This window comes from Dromiciops gliroides, chromosome 4 (genome assembly GCF_019393635.1).
Source record: "Dromiciops gliroides isolate mDroGli1 chromosome 4, mDroGli1.pri, whole genome shotgun sequence".
Classification (NCBI taxonomy): domain Eukaryota; kingdom Metazoa; phylum Chordata; class Mammalia; order Microbiotheria; family Microbiotheriidae; genus Dromiciops; species Dromiciops gliroides.
Window position 1 is genome coordinate 468,117,522 of NC_057864.1, and position 21,368 is coordinate 468,138,889.

Consider the following 21,368-nt stretch of genomic DNA (forward strand, 5'->3'; position numbering starts at 1 on the left):
GTCAAGTGTCTGAGGTAGGATTTAAACTCACGTACTCCTGATTCCAGGGCCGGTGCTCTATCTACTGCACCACCTAGCTGCCCCACTCTTTATTTCTTACACCACAATAGTATTCCATTACATCCATATGCAACAACTTATTCAGCCATTCCCTAATTGATGGGCATCTTCTCAATTTCCAATACTTTGTCACCACAACAAGAGCAGCTATGAATATTTTTGTACATGTGGGTCCTTTTCCCTTTTTTTATGATCTCTTTGGGATATAAACCTAATAGTGGTATTTCTGGGTCTTAAGGGTATAGACAGTTTTATAGTCTTTTGAGCATAGTTCCATGTTGCTCTCCAGAATGGTTAGATCAGTTCACAACTCTACCAACAATGCATTAGTGTTCCGATTTTCCCAAATCTCCAACATTTATCATTTTCCCTTTTTTTCATATCAGCCAATCTGACAGGTATGAGGGTACCTCAGAATTGTATTAATTTGCATTTCTCTAATCAATAGTGATTTAGAGCATTTTTTCATATGACTACAGATAGCTTTAATTTCTTCATCTGAAAACTGCCAGTTCATATCCTTTGACCATTTCTCAATTGGGGAATGACTTGTAGTCTTATAAATGTGATTCAGTTTTTTATACATTTGAGAAATAAAGCCTTTATCAGAAACACTGGCTGCAAAAATTGTGAGAATACATATTTTTAATTTTAATTTTAATTTTTTTTTTTTGGTGAGGCAATTGGGGTTAGGTGACTTGCCCAGGGTCACACAGCTAGTAATTGTTAAGTGTCTGAAGCCAGATTTGAACTCAGTTCCTCCTGAATCCAAGACTGGTGCTCTAGCCACTGCACCACCTAGCTGTCCTGGGAATACATATTTATTAAGCACCTACTATGTGCCAGGTGCTGTGCTAAATGCCTTACAAATATTTGGTCATTTGATCTTGTATCGTCCTCTGGGGTTGTAGCTGGTCATTGCCACCATCAACTATGATGTTTTCCAAAGTAGTTTATTTTTAGGGTGGTGGTGTTTGTGTGTAAATTATTCTCCTGTGCCTGATCACTGCACTCTGCCTCCGTTCATGTGTGTCTTCCCAGGTTTCTTTGAAACAATCTCAGAATTTCTTATGGCATAGTAATACTTCTCTACAATCATATAGCAGCCTTTTCTCAACTGGTAGTGACCCCCTTTGTTTCTAGTTCTAAGCCACCATAAATGGAGTTGCTTTCACTCTTTTTGTACATCAGAGTCCTTTCTTCTTTCTTTGATCTCTTTGGGATGTAGACCTAGTAAGGTATTGCTGGGTCAGTTGAGTGACATTCTGGTCACCGTCCCAGATTGCTTTGCAGGAGGGCTGTATCATTTCCCAGTTCCTCCAACAGTATATTAAAGATTTTCCTGCCCCCCCCCCCGCTCCCCACCACCATTTGCCATTTTCCTTTTCTTTTTTTGTCATTTTGTTGGTCAATCAGATGAGTGGGAGGTGGTACCACAGAGTTGCTTTAATTTGTATTTCTTTTATTATTAGTGACTTGGAGAGGTTTTTTTTTCATATGGACTTTGAGACCTTGGATCGGATATTCACTTTTTTCTTCCTCCTTGGGTAAGGACTCTCTAGAACTATACAAGAGGAAATTCTTCTCTGGCTGCCACAGTGCTGAAGGGGAGTTACTTGGGATAGCTCTATCTCCTACAATAATATAGGTTGGGATCTGGGATTAAATCAGTATAGGGAACTCCCAGGTGAGGAAGCTCCCTCCACTAGTGCAGGCTGACACTTCTGTGACTGAAATTCTTAGAGATCTGCCTAGGGCTGGGATGTCAGACTCAAATGGATCCCTCCTGGTCACACATTGACTTAGAAAACCTCATGCAAATGTTATCTTATGATTTATCATATTTTAATTTATTTTGTTAAATATTTCCCAGTTACATTTTAATCTCGTTTGGGCCATGTGTTTGACACCTCTGACCCAGAGCCCAGAAGTTAAATGAGTTTTCCAGGACCACACAGCTACTATGTGTCACAAGTAGAATTAAGATCCAGGTATGCTTGGCTTTTAAAAGTGAGCCTTCTGGGGGCAGCTAGGTGGTGCAGTGGATAGAGCACCAGCCTTGGAGTCAGGAGGACCTGAGTTCAAATCTGGCCTCAGACACTTGACACTTACTAGCTGTGTGACCTTGGGCAAGTCACTTAACCCCAATTGCCCCCCCCAAAACCAAACACAAACAAACAAAAAAGTGAGCCTTCTGTCCTTCACACTCTGCTGCCCTTCACCCACTAGAATATCTATATTATATATTAATACGATACGATACAATACAATGTAATATATAATAAATATGATATAATATGAAATAATATAACATTATATATCACAACATGATATGATATATAGGTATGTAAATAAATAATTTCCATTATTCATGGATGCATGAATGAATGGAAAGGGTATTTATTAAGCACTTGCTGTGTGTAAAGTATTGTGCTTAGCACTGGAGATACAAATAGAGAAGTAAAACAGTCCCTATTCTAGTGGAACTCACATTATAATGGGGGGAGGGGGCAGATGACACAAAGAGCCACAAATTTTCCTTTTCTAAGGGAAGGTCCCTTGGTCCTTAGATAAATGTCATTTCTTTAATAAATAATGTATTTCATATAATATTGGGAAAGCATTATATTTATGAATTTAACCATTAGTAGCATTTTAAGATTATATATGTATATAATGTGTATTCTAAATTTTTTTTGCAAGTAGCAAACCCATTTTACAGATGAGAAAACAGGCTCATTAATAACTAAGATGTATATAGTGCTTTAAGATTTACACATTTATTTATTCGCTTTAAAATATTTTACAGATATTCATTCGCTTTACAAATTTACTTATTGTTTTACAAATATTTTCTTCTCCCTGCAACCCTGGGAGGGGGGTGCTATTATTACCCCCATTTTACAGATGAGGAATCTGAGGCTGACAGAAGGGAAGGGAAGAAAATAAGCATTTATATTGTGCCTACTATGTGTCAGGCACAGCGTTAAGCTCTTTACACGTCATCTCCTTTGCTCCTCACAACACTGGGTAGGTGGGTGGGGGTAGGTGCTGTTATGATTCCCACTTTACAGGCTGAGATAGATAGTGGTTAAGTGACTTGCTCAGGGTGTCTAAGGCTGGATTTGAACTCAGATCTTCCTGATGCCAGGTCCAGTGTTCAATCTACTGTGTCACTGGATGCATCTAGAAATTAAGTGACTTGCCCACAGTCACACAGCTAGTAATACTAGGATCTGAGCTGAGGTTTCCTCACTTGATGTTACCCTCATTAGTATAATAGAGACAGCCTTCCAAACGTGTTTTCTCTTACTTACTTCGATGATATTTTTTTTCTCTTGGGGGAGAGGGGCATTTAGAAGCAAGTTTATTTAATTTTCAGATCCAGTGTAACACATAACCTCATTCTCATCCGAGAGAATGCCAAACAAAAATGGCCACTCTGGACCAAAAGGCAATTTTTTTGCCCTATCTCCCGTGACCATATTTCCTGAATCAAAAGTCTGGACACAAAGTCGAACAAAGGACATTCTTTTTGTTAAACCTCATTAATAATACACATTATTTTTCTTGAAATCTTGATCGTACTGGAAAATTAGCACAGCCTCCAAGGGCTAGATTTTCAGATTTGATTTTTTCAAACTCTTTATTTGGTTAAAAACATAAGTGCTCACCATACCCATGGGCAGCAAGACCTGAAGTGTCAGAAGACCTGAAAGCAGGACAGATGAAGTGTGAGAAGAAAATCCATCTCTCATGAACAGGAATGTCTTTGCTCATTTCTATCACACATACAACCTAACTTATGTATAGGTTTAAAAATCACACATTTATTCTCGTTTGTTTTTTGTTTTATTTTTCACATTTATTCTTTTGAGAAATAACTTATTCTTTTTTTTTTTTTTTGGTGAGACAATTGGGGTTAAGTGACTTGCCCAGGGTCACACAGCTAGTAAGTGTTAAGTGTCTGAGGCCGGATCTGAACTCAGGTCCTCCTGAATCCAGGGCCAGTGCTCTACCCACTGCGCCACCTAGCTGCCCCGAAATAACTTATTCTAATTTTTGTTTTTGTTGTTCAGGGCAATGAGGGTTAAGAGACTTACCCGAGGTCACACAGCTAGTAAGTGTCAAGTGTCTGAGGTCGGATTTGAACTCAGGTCCTCCTGAATTCAGGGCCAGTGCTTTATCCACGATGCCACCTAAGCTGCCCCCCTCCCAATCATATTTTAAACTGGTTCTGGCTTTTCAGAGCAGCCCTCCGGCGTGTTTAGCATCTCTTTTCTTAAGGACCAGACTTGGTGGTTAAACGATTTGAAGTACACGTGAAGGGGAATTTGATGCTTGGGAGTGTGGCACCTAGTCTTTCTGCCTGTTCATTTTTGGTCCTTTTAACGAGTCTCTGATTGTATGCCAGGGAGAGAATTGAGTGGTTTTTTGGCAACAGTTAGTCAAAGATATCTGCTGGTCCCCGAGATAATCTGGATTCTCTAAAGATAATCACTTCTTACTTCCCTTTCTGACTCCAGAGGGTGGATGGCCAAAATTGCCTCTAACCCATCAGCATCCGACTTTCCCACCCCGGTTGTGTCTGCTGGATGCTGTGATTTTCTTTTTCATCAGGGACTATATTAGTCTCCAGTTTGAAACCCAGCACCTTAAGCATCCATACACGGATGGAGAAAAAGTCCGCTAGGGCAAGACCTTATTCTTCCCTCAGGGAAAAATAGTGACGATGCCAATATTTTCATGTATGTTGTTCTGACCTTACAGCTCCTTATTTGGAAATACTTTCTAGCTTTGGGTACTCACAATCTATTTTATTTTATTTTATTTTTACGGGGCGATAGGGGTTAAGTGACTTGCCCAGGGTCACACAGCCAGTAAGTGTCAAGTGTCTGAGGCCGTATTTGAACTCAGGAACTCCTGAATCTGCTTTATCCACTGCGCCACCTAGCGGCCCCCAGGTACTCACAATCTAATAACTGATGAGATCTCATGTTCTGGAGAGATGGTGGATGGAGATTCAAATCAGAAGCCTGCGTGCTCCCAGTCGGAAGGCATCATCCGGCATCTTCATACCTCTTTGGTCAGACGGGATGCTCCAGCATTCACCACATGTGAAAGACCGGTTCCCTGTCCGTGGGGCACATGCTTTCATGATCCTCGCTATGAGGTCATTGGGAAGCTACCCCCTCCCCAAGAGCTCTTGACGACTCGAAGCTGATGGATCTGTGTTATCTTGACTAGGTTCACCTGTGGGAAAGGAAAAGATTTCCAAGTGGTCCAGGAAAGTGAGGAGGCAGTCTGTAGACTTGGAAGAGACTCGGCCATCTGGGGAACAAATGACTGGTGTGGATTTCAGGCATGTCTTGGATAGTGCACCCTGGTGTTCTCTGAGAACTAGGACAGATGGACGCAGGCGAGCCAAGCCCAGTCCCAGGAGAACTTTCCAGACACGGTTCCAGAGTTCTAGAGGCAGGTGTTTCTTATTCTTATAACTTCAGCTCATTGTTCATCTGCTTAATGGAATAGAAACTCTTCGGTTTGGGGCCTTTTTCTTCCCAACTGGGCCAAAACTTAGTTTAGCTTTGAAAAGAAAAAGATTATTTGCAGGAAAGAATCATAGAATCACAGGGTAAGACCTGGAATGTGCTCTCTCTTCTCTTCTGTTCTCTTGTCTCTTCCACAACTGCTCAAGCGCCACCTTCTCCATGATGTACCCCACCTCCCCCAGCCGCAAGGGCCCCTCTTCATCACTCTGTATTTGTCGTATACATTCTTGTATATGGACAAACTCCTTGAGGGCAGGAGCTCATACTTTTATTTTGTGGCTGTATCCCCATTGCCCAGGAGCTCCTGGTATACACTAGGGGCTTAGTGAATGCTCATTGACTAATCATAGGCCTAGAACTGGAAGGACCATCTAGGGCAACCATCTCATTTTTCAGTTAAGGAAACTGAGGTCCAAGCAGGCTAAATGACCTCTCCCAAGGTCACCTAGGTGCCATTCAGAAAGCATTTACTGAATGCCTACTGTATGCCAAGCATTGTGCTAAGAGCTGGGGGCACAAATGCAAAGAATGAAGCAAGTCTTATTTTCAAGGAGCTTCTCTTCTAACTGGGGACAAGTGTTTGTGTGTATACACATATAGATGTAGGATTGTGTTCATGTATATATATATGCATATGATTATGTGAGAGTGTGTATACACACACACACACACACACATACACACACATACATATATATATATATTCAGAATGCAAGGCCAGTAGGCAGGGATGGCACCAGCACTTGGGGAGACCAGGAAAGGCTTCATGTATAATGTGATGTTTGAACTTTCTCTTGAAGGAAAAGGGTGAAGGTGACGAGGGAATATATTCCAGGCATGGGGGAGACAGCCATTGCAAAAGTACCAAGATGAGAGATCTCTGTACTTGAAGTGCTATGTGTGAGGAAGAGAAAAAACTCAGCCTGGGTTCAATTGTATGGTCCTGGAGGGGACTAAGGGGGGCAGCTAGGTGGCACGGTGGTGCTGGGCCTGGAGTTTGTGAGTTCAAATCTGGTCTCAGACTCTTGCTAGCTGTGTGATCCTGGATAAGTCTCTTAACCCTGTTTGCCTCAGTTTCCTCATCTCTCAAATGAGCTGGAGCAGGAAATGGCAAACCACCCCAGTATCTCTACCAAGAAAACCCCAAATGGGGTTATGAAGATTCAGACCCAACTGAAATGGCTGAACAACAAAGAGGGGAGTAATATCCAATGATTCTAGAAAGATAGAGCAGGGATGAGTAAATGACAGTAATGTTAATAATGATAATGATAAGTAGCATTTATATTGCATTTTAAGGTTTGCAAAGTGCTTTACAAATATTATTTCATTTTATCCTCACAATAACCATGGAAGGTAGGTGCTGTTATTATCCTATTTTGTAGTTGAGGAAACAGAGATAGGCAAAGGTTAAGTGACTTGCCCAAGGTCACACAGCTAGTAATCATCTGAGGCTGGATTTGAACTCAGGGCTTCCTGACTCCAGGTCCAGCACTACCCATTGGGCAATCTAGCTGCCCCACCTCATTCGACCCTCACAAAAAGTAGGAGCTATTATTATCATCTACATTTTGCGGAAGAGGAAACCGAAGCAGACAGAGTAACCTAGTTGCCTCTCCAGTCAATGCCTATAAGTAAGACAGGTAGAAAGTGGCCGAGCCGGAATTCCCACTCGAATCCTCCCTGGGAAGTGTCCAGGTCCGGAACCTTTCCATTGATCCTTCCTCTAGCAAATATCTATTCAGGAAAGTTGACTGACAATTGTAAAGACTGAAAATCCAAGAAGAGCCCTGACTTATTGGATTGGCTCAGGCCCACAAAAGTGCTTTTCAATCCAAACAATACTTTGAGTTGCTGCTTTGGAAAATCGGCCCCCTCCCTCCCCGCTCCCTTAAAATGAAACATTTTTAAAAAGCAGATAAGTCAGTAGGATTTTAAAATAAATTCCAACATTATAAATATTGGTGTCTAATAAGAGTCGTGATTCTAAAGGAGACACCTTTAAATAGCCATCAGCTTCTCTCGTTGCCATGGGAATGGCTCACTGGGGACTGCAGGCTGATGGAGCTCTGTTCTTTCTGGGCATGATCAGAGAACCATGTTTGTCAACTTCGGAAAGGGGACAGGTTTTGGGAGGAAGGAAATTGGGCTGATCTTTTTGGTATTGATTGAGACAAATGTAGAAGAGGGGAGCAGTGCTGACGCACTAGCCCCCAGGTGAGAGGTTTGTAACTGTGTGAAGGTGGAACCCTTGGATCTCAGATGCATGGCTGCATCATCCATCTACATCCCACAGAGCTGGTGTGTACTGCCAGGCTGAGGGAGAAACAAGGTGAGGAGCTGCCCGCCCACCTGCCTGCCAGGGGCGGGGGCAAGGGGTTTCGGTCACCTCTGAGCCCTCCCCCCACCCTGAAATAGCACTTTGGACCATAATCATCTATCCATTTACCTAGGAGAGAAGCTTGAGCTTTCTCTTTGTGAGTTCCCAGGGCTTACGACTGCTGGGCACAGATGCTGCATTGCAGTCTCTCATCATGTGGTGCTGCTTTTCTGGATAGATAAGGTAGGACTGCAGTGATGGGGGCCTATCCGAGGAGACGTCCAACGTGGCTGATGTTTGCCTGCCCTGTGCTCTGGAGATCCCTGATAGGACTGTGGTCTTTGGTGGTCTGTCGGATTGAGGAGGAAGCCCAAAGCAGCTGACTCTGCATCTGAGAGACAGTGTGAGCTAGTAGAGAGAAAGGTAGACTTGAAATCAGCAGAGACCTGGGTGTGAATCCTGGTTCAGCTACTTTCCAGTAGCGTGCCCATGAACATAATTATAAGAGCTGACATCTATCTAACAGTTTATGTATAAGACATCCTTTGATCCACACAACAACCCAGTAAGGCAGGTGCAGATGCAATTACTAGCTTCATTTTAGAGATGAGGAAACTGAGGCAGACAGTGTTTAAGTGATTTGCCCTGGAACATTTAGACAGGATGTGTCCAAAGTGGGACCTGATTTCAGAGCTTCCTGTTCTGAGACTAGCTGTCTATCAGCTGCCTCTAAAGATGATGAGATCAATAGTGACGATAACTCCCATTTATACTGTGTTTTAAGGTTTGCAAAACACTTTCCATATATCAGGTGATCCTCTCAATAACCTGAGAGGTATATGCTATTATTACCTCACGTTACAGGTGAAGAAACCAAGGGGTTACAGGTTAACTGACTTGCTCAGGGTCACACAGAAAAGTCTGAGGTTGGATTTAAACTCAGGTCTAGTGTTCTGTCCACTATACTAAGCTGTTTCTTACCATGAGCAAGTCATAGAATCATAGGTTTAAAATACAGTGTGGGGGACAGCTAGATGTCACAGTGGATAAAGCACGGACTCTGGATTCAGGAGGACCTGAGTTCAAATCCAGCCTGAGACACTTGACACTAGCTATGTGACCTAGGGCAAGTCACTTAACCCTCATTGTCCCACAAAAAAAATAATAAAAAAAATACAGTGTGACCATAGGGGCCATCTTGTTCAAATACTTCATTTTACAGACGAGGAAACTGAGGCCCAGAGAAGGGAAGGGATTGCTCAAAGTCACGCAGGTAGTAAGTGACAGAGCCAATTCATTCATTCATTCATTCATTCATTCATTCATTCATTCATTCATTCATTCATTTGTTTGTTTTTGTTTTTGTGGGTTTTTTTGGTGAGGCAATTAGGGTTAAGTGACTTGCCCAGGGTCACACAGCTAGTAAGTGTTAAGTGTCTGAGGTCGGATTTGAACTCAGGTCCTCCTGAATCCAGGGCCGGTGCTCTATCCACTGCGCCACCTAGCTACCCCTTCTGTCTCCTTTTAAACCTCTGTTTGCCTCAGTTTCTTCATCTGTAAAATGAGCTGGAGAAGGAAATGGCAAAACCACTCTAGTATCTCTGCCAAGAAAACCCCAGATGGGGTCATTAAGAGTCCGGTACAACCGTCCATTGACTAAACATTGGTGATTAAGACTGGATCAGCATACTGGCCTAGAATAGTTCAGTGTATCATGTTAAAAGACATTATTTCCTTTTCAGTTCTTACCATAGAAATAAAGATTTTGCCCGAAGCCAGTGTGAAAACTGGATTTGGAATCAGGAAGACTGGGTTCTAGTTGTGACGCTGACACTTTCTCTTTGAGGAACAAGTCACCTACCCTCCCTCAGGATATTCCTCTTTAAAATACCATAATAACAACTGTAATTACCTCTCTCACTTAGTTGTTGGAAGGGTGGAATGAGGTCGTGTATTCAAGGGGCTTTGTCAACTTGAAATCATGGTACCTGCTATACAGTAAGTGCTCAATAAATGCTTATTGAGTTGATGATAAATAGGTGGAGCAGTGGATAAAGCACTGAGCCTGGAGTCAGGAAGACATGAGTTCAAATGTAGCCATAGACACTTAGCCCTGGACAAGTCATTTAACAATTAATAAGCCTGCCTCAGTCTCCTCATCTGTAAAGTGGGGATAACACCAGCACCTACCTGCCAAGATTGTTGTGAGGATAAAATGCGATTCTGTTGTAAAACACTTTGCACACCTTCAAATGCTATGTAAATGTTAGCTATAGCTAGCTAATGAACATCCATTATTATTATTATTATTATTAATTTATTTTTTTGGTGAGGCAATTGGGGTTAAGTGACTTGCCCAGGGTCACACAGCTAGTCAGTGTTAAGTGTCTGAGGCCATATTTGAACTCAGGTCCTCCTGACTCCAGGGCTAGTGCTCTATCCACTGTGCCACCTAGCTGCCCCTAACATCCATTATTATTGAGAAAAAAATAATATTTTCTTGAATGTTTTAAAATTTCAAAAAAATTATCCCGACCAAGTAAAATGAGTTTCATGTATTTTTGAAATTCCTGTCTTTTATAAAGTAAAATTTTGTGTTTGATGGTTTTCTCGGACTCTCCCTTGAGCCTCTTAGTATAACACGCTCATGAGGTTACCTTCTCCAGGAAATCTCCAAGCTCTAAACCTTTCACTTGATCTTTTCCCAAGCAAAACTAATTTGCTTAGTGTATCTCGTTCAGGAAGGAGCTGTGTTTGTTTAGCTGATGATTGTAAAGACTGAAACACTGATAAATGGACTCATCCCAAGGCACAGATAGCTGACAACAGGCAGTGAGCTTGGTGGGGTGGAAGAGACTGTAGTAGCCAACTTGCCCAGGCTACCATTTTACACCGAGACCCAGTGGGAGAACGGCTTATTTGAGATCATCCAGATTGGGGTTCAAATGCAACATGCCTAACTGCGGATCCAATAGACCTTCCTCTACACCATTCTGCCTTTGGGGGTTCCAGAGATCTCCCACAGAGGAATTATTTTTATCCAAAGGACTGAAGAAAAAGGTTGGTGCGTGGCATCCTGCAGTGGGTAGTCTTTACCTTGGGAATTCCAAATGATAGCATATGGGTGACTGTGCAAGGCCAGCCCTGGTGGCTGTGTAGGGATGGAATCTTCTACAATAGTAAACCTCAGAAATAGGACTTTTCAAAAAAAATTCTATTTTCAAGAAGTATATATTTTAAAAAATCTTTCAATACTTGAAAACTATTTTAAAATATTTCAATACTTCTAAATATTTTTATTGATAACTTTTATTTTTATATCACTTTCATCTCTAAATAAGCTTCTCTCTCCCCTTGTAACAGAACTTTATAAAGAAAGGGGGGAAAGACAATTTAGCAAAACTAACCAATTGTGTTTGATAGTATATACAGTATTCTATACCCATAGTCCCCCACCTCAGCAAAAAAGAGGGAAGACTGTTAGGAGAATTATATTCTAATTTGAATGCAGGGCTTTAATACATTGCAGGGATATTAGTAATGTTTCTTGAGTGAATGAAATGTATAAGTGCTACTTACTTCTAACATGATTGTGAATTTTGGAAAAAATAGAATATTGAATTCAAGTAGGTGGAGAGAGAGAGACAGAGAGGGGGGGCAGAGACAGAGAGACAGAGAGAGAGAGGAGAGAGAGAAGAGAGGAAAGAGAGAGAGAGAGAGGTGATGGAGATTATCCAAAAACACCAGATGATTTTAAAAATTACTTGTTTATGACTTTAGAGTATGTTATACGATACCAGAAGCAGCAAATTTACCTCTTATTTTAGTTTTGCTGAGGTTAGCAAAAATCTACTTGTGCCCTCCAGCACATTGTGACATCTGCAATCTGGCTTCTGTCCCCACCACTCTCCTGAAGCAATTTTCTTCAAGGTTACCTTACCGTCAAATCCAGTGGTCCTTTGAATGACCTTGTCCTCCTTCTGGGGGCCTCTGACATTATGGTCCATCCCTTCTTTCTATAAACCATCTCCTCTTTTGGCTTCCATTATCTTCTCCCTGTTATGGTCTCCTGCCTGCTTCCCAGACCATTCCTTATTTTTTTCTTTTCTCAGATCTTCCTCTTCCACCCTTAAATGTGAGTGTTTCTGAAGTTTCTATCCTAGCCGTCTGTTCTCTCTCCCTTGGAAATCACATCTACGTCCATGGCTGCCATTTTATTGTCTTTGCAGGTGACTTTGGAATCTCTAACTCTATCCCCAAGCTTCCCCCAGAATGCTCAGTCCTATATTTCCCATTGTCTTGCTGGAAATATCTACTTGGATGAACTACTGGAAACTCAAACTCAGCCCCTTGGGTTTCTTATATCAATGAAATTAGAAGGTCAATTAAAAAAATGTTCTAAACACTCTGCACCTTGTGGTCCTAGAGAATTGTCTGGGGAGGGCAGTCAGTGGGCCAGTCATTGAGCATTCATTAAATGCTTACTGTATGCCAGCTAATACCTTGACCCTTGGTGATGTCAGTGTGAAGAAGGGTGGTAGAAAATATGCTGGGAAATTTGACAGGGGGATAGTGTTAGGCCTATATTCAGGAGGACCCGAGTTGAAATCCAGCCTCAGACACTAGCCTGTGACCCTGGGAAAGTCATTTAGCCCTGTTTGCCTCAGTTTCCTCATCTGTAAGATGAGCTGGAGAAGATGGCAAACAGCTCCAGTGTCTGTGCCAAGAAAACCCCAAATGGGGACAATGAAGATTCAGACAAGACTGAAACGACTAAACAACCAAAAAACTTAGTGTGAATGGGCTTATCCCACTGTAGCTCAGCAGCCCTGAGCTCACCGGTTTCTGCCTCCCCTGTAGCAGGAATTGTAGGAGACCTCAGAAGATACTTCTCACTGATAGGAGAGACAGAAAAGGCATTAAGTCTCGCTGTAGTCTCTGAACCTAGTGTTGGGGCCTGGGCTTCTGTTGGAGACAGTGGGTCTCCTGTTCCCTGGGCAGGCCTTTGTGAGGTCAGAGGTTGGTGGTAGAAATGGTAGCAAACTAGCCTCACTAATTAGTTTGGCCTTGTCTCGCTTGAGCTGTGGCGCTTGGAGAATTGCCTCTGACGGGAATTGGAGCAGGGGGAGGCCTTCCCTCTGCAGTGGGCCAGAGGCAGCACCTGGCGGCATTGAGCGATTTGCCGTGGCAGACCTCCTAGCTGTTTAGTGATTGAGAAATGGCTTGGGATACTGAAGCCTGGGAGCTAGGCTGGACTGTGGGAGGAGCCAGGCCCCTGGGTCATGAATGGCGTCGCTGGAGCCTCCTAGGAGCTGCTGGGAGTCCTGCTTCCTAAGACTGTAAGTGTCTATATTGGTCTTTGGGACAGGGCTGCTCATGCCCAAGGATCTATTTTCCAAGACCCCTAGTGTGAATTCTGTTTTTTCCCTGCTACATTTTTCTTTCTTTCTTTCTTTCTTTCTTTCTTTCTTTCTTTCTTTCTTTCTTTCTTTCTTTCTTTCTTTCTTTCTTTCTTTCTTTCTTTCTTTCTTCCTTCCTTCCTTCCTTCCTTCCTTCCTTCCTTCCTTCCTTCCTTCCTTCCTTCCTTCCTTCCTTCCTTCCTTCCTTCCTTCCTTCCTTCCTTCCTTCCTTCCTTCCTTCCTTCCTTTGGTGAGGCAATTGGGGTTAAGTGACTTGCCCAGGGTCATACAGCTAGTAAGTGTCAAATGACTGAGGCCGGATTTGAACTCTGGTCCTCCTGACTCCAGGACAGGTGCTCTATCCACTCATTTCATTTAAAAAAAATTTTCCCCTTCTACATTTCAAAGAAACTTTGCTTTTGTGAAACATGTCCTTGCCAGGGGAATTGCTAAGAGCTCACTGAGTCCTGTCCCAACAGTGATTTTTCTGGCTCATTGTGCCTTTGCTTTGTAAGCCTTCAGACATGAATGCCACAGCTACAACAAGGAGGCTGAAAGAGCCTCAAAACCATGTCAGCCGGCAGACACAAGACGCCCTTGGCCAGTCCAGAGCCATGGCAGCTGACCCCGATTCAGAGGATGAGCTCATCTATAAAACCTTACAGAAGACAATGATGCCAAGATTATGAGCAAAATCATGACGCGAAACAGTGGCTGGAAAAAGATCCCGGAAGCTTGGTGTGAGATCCAACTAAGCCAAAGCAATTCCAGGAGCATTTTAACATAATAAGTGATAATAGCTAACATTTACAGAGCGAATAGTAAATACCAAGCCTTGTGCTGAGTGCTTTATGACTATTCTTTCATTTGATCTTAACAACCCTGGGTGGTAGGTGCTATTATTAATCACATTTTATAGATGAGGAAACTGAGGCATACATTGACTTGCTTAGGATCACAGAGCAAGTAAGTGTCTGGGGTCAGATTTGAACTCAGGGCAAGCACCACCCATTGCACCACCCAGCCAGAGGAATGTCTCCATGTTACTGGATGAGCTCTCTGATGGCAGAGGAGATGGTCAATAATCACCCAGGATGCCTTGCAATATGCATCAGTGGAGGGAGCACCTGCATCACTGATGGACCCATCGGAGTATTGATGTATTGATCAACTTGGGAGCTCCTGACCTATGTTGCTTCTGGCACCTCTTAATCTTTTTATTTTTTTTATTTTGGTGAGGCAATTGGGGTTAAATGACTTGCTCAGGGTCATACAGCTAGTAAGTGTCAAGTGTCTGAGGCCAGATTTGAACACAGGTCCTCCTGAATCCAGAGCCGGTGCTTTATCCACTGCACCACCTAGCTGCCCCTTAATCTTTTTTTAAAAAGGAAATTGAAATGATATTGTAAAATGAAATAGGAATCCTTCTGGGCATCTATAAGGCGTATTGGTCACAATTTACAGGGTGAAATTCTTTTAAATTTATTTCCTTCACTGTACATGAGTATATATCCATATATGTCTATGTGTGTGCATACCTCCTATCCCCTTAATAAAAAAGAGAGAAAACCAATCTAGCAAAAGTAACCAACACATCATTATACCTGACAGCATATGGGCCTATTCTAGTAGTTTGTTGGCCAACTTCTCCAGGATAGTCTGAGGTCTGTTATATGGAATATGAAAATGAATCTCTGATGTGTAATTGTAGCCACGAGGTCACGGCTTGCTAGGTACTCAGTAGGTGCTGAATTTTTACAGCCGATGGTGATATTGTACAGTTTCCACTCTCTCTTTGCATAATCTGGATTCATCACTAAGTTTGGACTCCTTAAGTAGAACCCTCTTGTAATTTCTGGTGACGACGACCTGATTCTGGATTATTTTGTAGACTCCTCTGCTTCCATAAGTGAATCTGTGTGACAGAGGATTTGTTAGGTCCTTCTCTGTTCACACACTGTTGCCTGATTTCCTCGGATGTTCCCCAGGAAGGGCCTTTGATACTTAGAGCTGAGCTATATCATAGGCTGTATCTGAAGATAAACCCATTTCAGTTACTCCAGACACTTCACTATTACTGCTTGTCCCAAAGGTATTTCTGTGGGTTGATGGCCTATTTATCATGTGCTCTAAGAATTTTGTCAGTTGATCCCTTTCTTCCTTTTGGTATGGAAGTGTTCATTTCTATAGTTGTCAGTTTGGGGTGCTAGACCTTGTGGTTTTTTTCTTTTCTTTTCTTTTCTTTTTTTTGTGAGGCAATTGGGGTTAAGTGACTTGCCTAGGGTCACACAGCTAGTAAGTGTTAAGTGTCTGAGGCTGGATTTGAACTCAGGTCCTCCTGACTTCAGGGCAGGTGCTCTATCCACTGCGCCACCTAGCTGCCACTAGACCTTGTGTTTTGTCAGTATTGTACAGGTTTCTGGCAATATATCTTCTAAGTCTGTTATGGTCTATTACAGTTCCCAAAGTATGTACATTAAAATGAGTATTGCATAGGTGTTAATTGCCTTAGATAGAGTCTTCTCATTTAGCGTTGATTTCATAATTCTAGTAAGTTTCAACATAATCAGTTTCAACATAATTCTTTTTTGATAGCTTTTTTTTTTTTTGCTTGAGCTGTCTTGCCCAGAGGTGAAGGATCCACTGGTCCACTGTGACCTCCAGCTTCAAGCTCAAAGCATTCAGTCTTGTATCTTCCCTTGGCATGTATTAGAAATTTTACACTTATTAAGTTCAAATGGCATTTTGATAACAATGGAGAAAGATTTCATGAGATAAAGGTGGTATTTAATGTGTTTTTCAGCAGAGCCATGTAACTAATTAATATGATGTCAGCTTCCTCTGTAATTTGGAGTCCATACTTGCCTCTATTCAAGGGGGATGATAATGAGTTTAATAATAAGCAGAACCATAATATGCTTTCAAAATCTCTCCCTCCAGAGAATTTAGAACTCAAAATTTAAAAAAGTTAAAAATTCTTTTTACACGTAACTGACAAAATGAAATATTATTCAAAGTAAAAAAAAGTAAATAAAACTCTCTCCCTCCCCCAAATTCCATGCTTTTTATCAATTGCTCTTGCATGATGGGGGTGGTGGTGGTGCTGGTGGCAGCGATAATAGTATCGTTCAGTCAGAGCTGATTCCTGTGAGTCCAGGTTTCTCATATTCTACCCTAATTATCAATTACATTGGTAATTGCCTTCACTTGCCATTCGTTGTTGCTACTCAGGTGTATAAGTTCTAGTTAGTTCAATGGGTATTAGGAATCTAAAGGTTGTTGACACTCAGATTAGAAACTCAGGAAGATGCTAACGAGACATTGCTTTCCACCAAGGTTTTTAGATCTTGATTCTCTTTTATTTGCATTTCACATCGAGCTCAAAATAAGATGGTTCAGCTTTAAGGCTTCATCTTCCATTCACTGTGACTTCATTGAAACTTCTCTCTATGTCCATTGTTGGGTTTTAGGTTTTTTTGGTGAGGCAATTGGGGTTAAGTGACTTGCCCAGGGTCACACAGCTAGCAAGTGTTAAGTGTCTGAGGCTGGATTTGAACTCAGGTACTCCTGACTCCAGGGTCAGTGCTCTATCCCCTCATTGTTTTTTTTTCCTTTTGACATCACAGAAATAACGTCTGTGTGCAGGAACAGCCACTTTGTCCTGTGAGATGAAGAAGCTCCAATTGATCACTCTCGTAATTGCTGGGATATTTTTCCAGGGTTTGGAAAGAGAAAACCACAGTAATTTAAAAATAATGATGTTTTTCTGCTAAAACGAAGAAGTGGCGATGATTTCAGCTTCTTGGGGGGGGCGGGGCAATGAGGGTTAAGTGACTTGCCCAGGGTCACACAGCTAGTAAGTGCCAAGTGTCTGGGTTGAGATTTGAACTCAGGTCCTCCTGAATCTAGGGCCTGTGCTTTATCCACTGCGCCAACTAGCTGCCCCTGATTTCAGGATCTTAATGCTCTCAGATATTAAGCAGTCCAGTTATTCCTGAGACTTAATCTTCATGATTCCAGGATTGATTAAAGAGGCAATCAATAGTTCCCAATATAAATAGATAAATAGCTATAGTAGATGTCTACATGTAGTTTTTTGTTGTTGAGTTGTTTCAGTCATGTGCGACTCTCTGTGGCCTCATTTAAGGTTTTCTTGGCAGAGATATGGGACGACTTTGCCATTTCCTTTTCTAGCTCATTTTAGTGGTGAAGAACTGAGACCCAGGGTTACCCAGATAAGCATCTGAGGCTGGGGTTTTTTTGTTTTTTTTTTTAAGTGAGGCAATTGGGGTTAAGTGACTTGCCTAGGGTCACACAGCTAGTAAGTGTGAAGTGTCTGAGGCTGGATTTGAACTCAGGTCCTCCTGACTCCAGGGCCGGTGTTCTATCCACTGTAGCGCCACCTAGCTGCCCCCTGAGGCTGGTTTTGAACTTAGGTCCTGTTGACTCCAGGGCTGGCACTCTATCCACACTGTACCATCTGGTTGCCCCCTCTATATGTAGGTAGGCAGGTGGATGGATGGATGATCAATCTATCTACTCACCCCTCTCTCTCCTCTCTCCTCTCTCCTCTCTTCTCCTTTCCTTTCCTCCCTCTCTGTCTCTCTCTGTCTCTGTCTCTTTCTCTCAGAATAGATTGTGGATCTGGAAGTGGAAGGAGGCCTTGAAGGCCATAGTCCAACCTCATTTGACAGATTAGAAAACTGAGACCTTGGAAGTAAGTTGAGGGGCAGCTAGGTGGCGCAGTGGTTAAAGCACCGGCCCTGGAGTCAGGAGGACCTGAGTTCAAATCCGGTCTCAGACACTTAACACTTACTAGCTGTGTGACCCTGGGCAAGTCACTTAACCCCCATTGCCCCACAAAAAAAAAAAAAAAAGGAAGTAAGTTGAGTTACTTGCCCAAGTAACTATCAGTATTAGGCATCAGACATGGAATATGAATGTGGGTCCTTCAGGTATATTATAATGTGGTACTTTCCATGGACAGAGGACTGGCCTTGGAATCAAGAAGACATGGATTCAAATCCCTATCTCTGACACATTGTGGCTGCATTAGTCACTTAACTCTTCAGTGTCCCAGCAACTCTCTAAGATTCTATGTGGAAAAGAAGGTACAGACCTCAATTGATAGAAGAGGTTTCCTAGCTGGGAGTTCCCTATAGCAATCAAGTCGTAGATCTGGTCCAAAATGAATGAATGAGTGAGTGAGTTAGGGAAACAAGCAGCCTTTTCAACGAGGGCCTGGTTACTTATTTAGAGGCCGTCGCTCTTCTGCCCCCAGCATGCCAGTGGTGGAGCCGAGGTTTGCCACATCCTCCATTCAGCAACTTGGTCCCTACAAGCATGCAATCTCAGCAGCTAGCCTGACCCTGACCCTGTAATTCAGTCCATATGGAATTCAGTGTCTGTGCCAGCCAGACTCCTTCCTGGCTGCCCCACCTGGCATTTCAGTGAATTGTCGGGATCATGCGGGTATATTTTGGAGACTTGTGCTTTCCTCTGCAGCATCTGTCCTAAAGCCATTCATTATTGAATGGAAGCATTCCCTCAGCAAGACATTTCCCAGTGCTGGTTATACTCATTTCCTCCTGAGTCTTGCTTCCAAATGCTTTTTCATTCATCATTCATTTGTTCATTTGTTCATTCATCATTCATTCATTCATTCATTCATTCATTCATTTCCAGTAGAATGAATGCTCCTTGAAAGCAGGACTTATTTTGTCTTTGTATCTCCAGTGCCTTGCTTACTTAAATACTTTTTGAATAAATTAATCATTGGGTGCTTTGTTATAACCAGGGTTCATTAAGCCATAGCTGCTACAAGGTCATTCAGGAAGTCCTATGGACCTGCCCAGGTCAGCCCCGGATGTTCAGGGTGAGTCCTTATTCTTCACTTGGGTTGTGGATCAGCACAGACAGATGTGAAGCATGTTCTATGCCAGTTCCCTGATAAGCCTAATTTATGGCTCAACAGGATGGAGTTAATTACCCTACCTAAGCTGCTTTTGGAAGAGAGAAGAGGGCGAAAGATCAGGAGGGTTTAATATTTTCTAGTCTGCTCTTGGCAGTTTCAAAGTCACCATCTTATGTGTTACCCCTACTCTAGGCTCTGGAGAAGGGTGATCTGGAAACTTGCTCCTGGGTCTGGTCACTTATCTTGGCCCTTCTGCATATTGAAGGAGGGCTTAGTTCTACCCGGGGAGGGGGAGTTGGATTGTACCTTCCGTATCTGCACACATGGTTTGGCTGTCCTTTTTCCTTGTTTAGAAACAATATTCAACTCCTTTGAGAGTTGTCGCCTCCAGCTCGATCCCAAGCTAAGTCAGCAGGCATCGATTCAGCACTTACTATTGCCAAGCACTTTACTAAACACCGGAGATACAAAGAAGGTCAAAAAACACCAATCTTGGCTCTTTTAGGAGCTCTCAATCTAATGGGGCAGACACCACGTAAACAACTGTGTACAAATAGGATAGATTTAGGATAAATTGGAGCTCCTCTCAGAGGGAAGGCTCTGAGATTAAGGGAGACCAGAAGATTCTTCTTACAGAAGGTAAGATTTTAACTGAGACTTGAAGGAAGCCAGGGGATCCAGGAGATGATGACTAAGGAGATTCATGGGGAGGGACAAGCCCTTCTTCCCATCTCCCTTTCAAGATGTCGCTGGGTTTTTGTTTTTTGTTTTGGGTTTTTTTTTTATCTCTCTCTCACCCTCTCTCCCTCCTTCCCTCCCTCTCTCCCTCTCTGCCTCCCTCCCTCTTTCCTTCCCTCCATCTCTCCACCCCCATTCTGTGGGGGGTTGTCCCCTTGATAATGCATGTCAAGGATCCACCACTCTGTTCCATCTTTGTGTCCAAGCGACCCTGCTCAACCACAATCTCAGGTTATTATAGAAGCTGCTTTAAAGCTTTTATGGACCTAGCCTTATTTGTTCAAGAACCTATCCATCTCTTCCATTTATAACCCCGTTGCTATGGAGCCGACCAACCTCATGATGTTGTCACCTGAAGCCAAGGATTCATGGAGTCAGTTGACAGTGGGAGGCAGGGCATTCCTAGCCTCCAGATGATTCTGACCCATCGGGGTAGAGAACAGTTGGGATGATTGCCTTTGCCATCTGGATACTGTACCTTAATGACTGCAGGGCTTAATTTAGCCACCCCACCATCCTGTTGGCTCATGGTAAGGTCGTGCTTAATGAAAACCTTCAGATCTTTTTCATAAGAACCACTGCAAAGTCAGGTTTCTCCTAACCTGTGCTTGCCTACAGAAGCACATAAGATCAAGGCCCATTAAGTTCCGTCCTGTGGGTTTTGGCCCAGGTTTCCAACTTATCAAGAACATTTGGAGTTTTCATCCTGGCAATTCTATCAAGAATTAACCCTGTGTCCTCAGAAAATCTGATGAGTATCCCTCTCTATAAGGGCAGCTAAGGGGTTCAGTGGATAGAGTGTCAAGCCTAGAGTCAGAAAGATTCATCTTCCTGAGTTCAAATCTGGCCTTAACCACTTTCTAGCTGTATGACCCTGAGCAAGTCACTTAACCCTGTTTGCCTCAGTTTCCTCATCTGTGAAATGAGCTGGAGAAAGAAATGGCAAACCCCTCCAGTATCTTTGCCAAGAAAACCCCAAAAGGGGTCACAAAGAGTTGAACACAACTGAAATGACAGAACACACACAGTACTGACAATACAAATAGTAGGTCCATAGTAAATGCTTGTTGAGTGATTAATATGAGTCATTTTTCTCGATTTCAGATAGCCTAGAAATTCCATAAAAACATTAAAACTTTTCTGCACTATTTATTTCTTGCTGACACTTCTGTCATTGCTATGACTGGTTCTTCAACAGGTGCTTTTCTCCTTCCCCTTTTCAGCCTTTTAGGAGAATTTAAAATGACAACAATGTGGGCATTCCCTTCACAGATGGCAGACCACCATCCTGCCAAACCTTAGGGGTGTTTTTGTGGCCTTTCTGATTTGGGCTGGGTTGGTCTGCTCTCAATCTGTTAGCATAGTCCCTGGCGCACAGCAGGTGC

The 21,368-nt window shown here is 42.7% G+C and overlaps 1 protein-coding gene across 3 annotated transcripts in view; it reads left to right on the forward strand.

Moving 5' to 3' along the window:
• The window catches only part of SPECC1 (sperm antigen with calponin homology and coiled-coil domains 1), a 370,950-nt gene that overhangs the window by 20,990 nt on the left and 328,592 nt on the right, over positions 1-21,368 (forward strand). The window contains exon 1 of one of the 3 annotated variants that reach the window (XM_044001982.1): positions 7,874-7,944. The exons of the other annotated variants lie outside the window; for them this stretch is intronic. The gene's annotated coding sequence lies outside the window, so the exon portion shown is untranslated. Of the gene's footprint in view, positions 1-7,873; positions 7,945-21,368 lie in introns of those variants that run through there. 3 annotated transcript variants of the gene reach the window in all.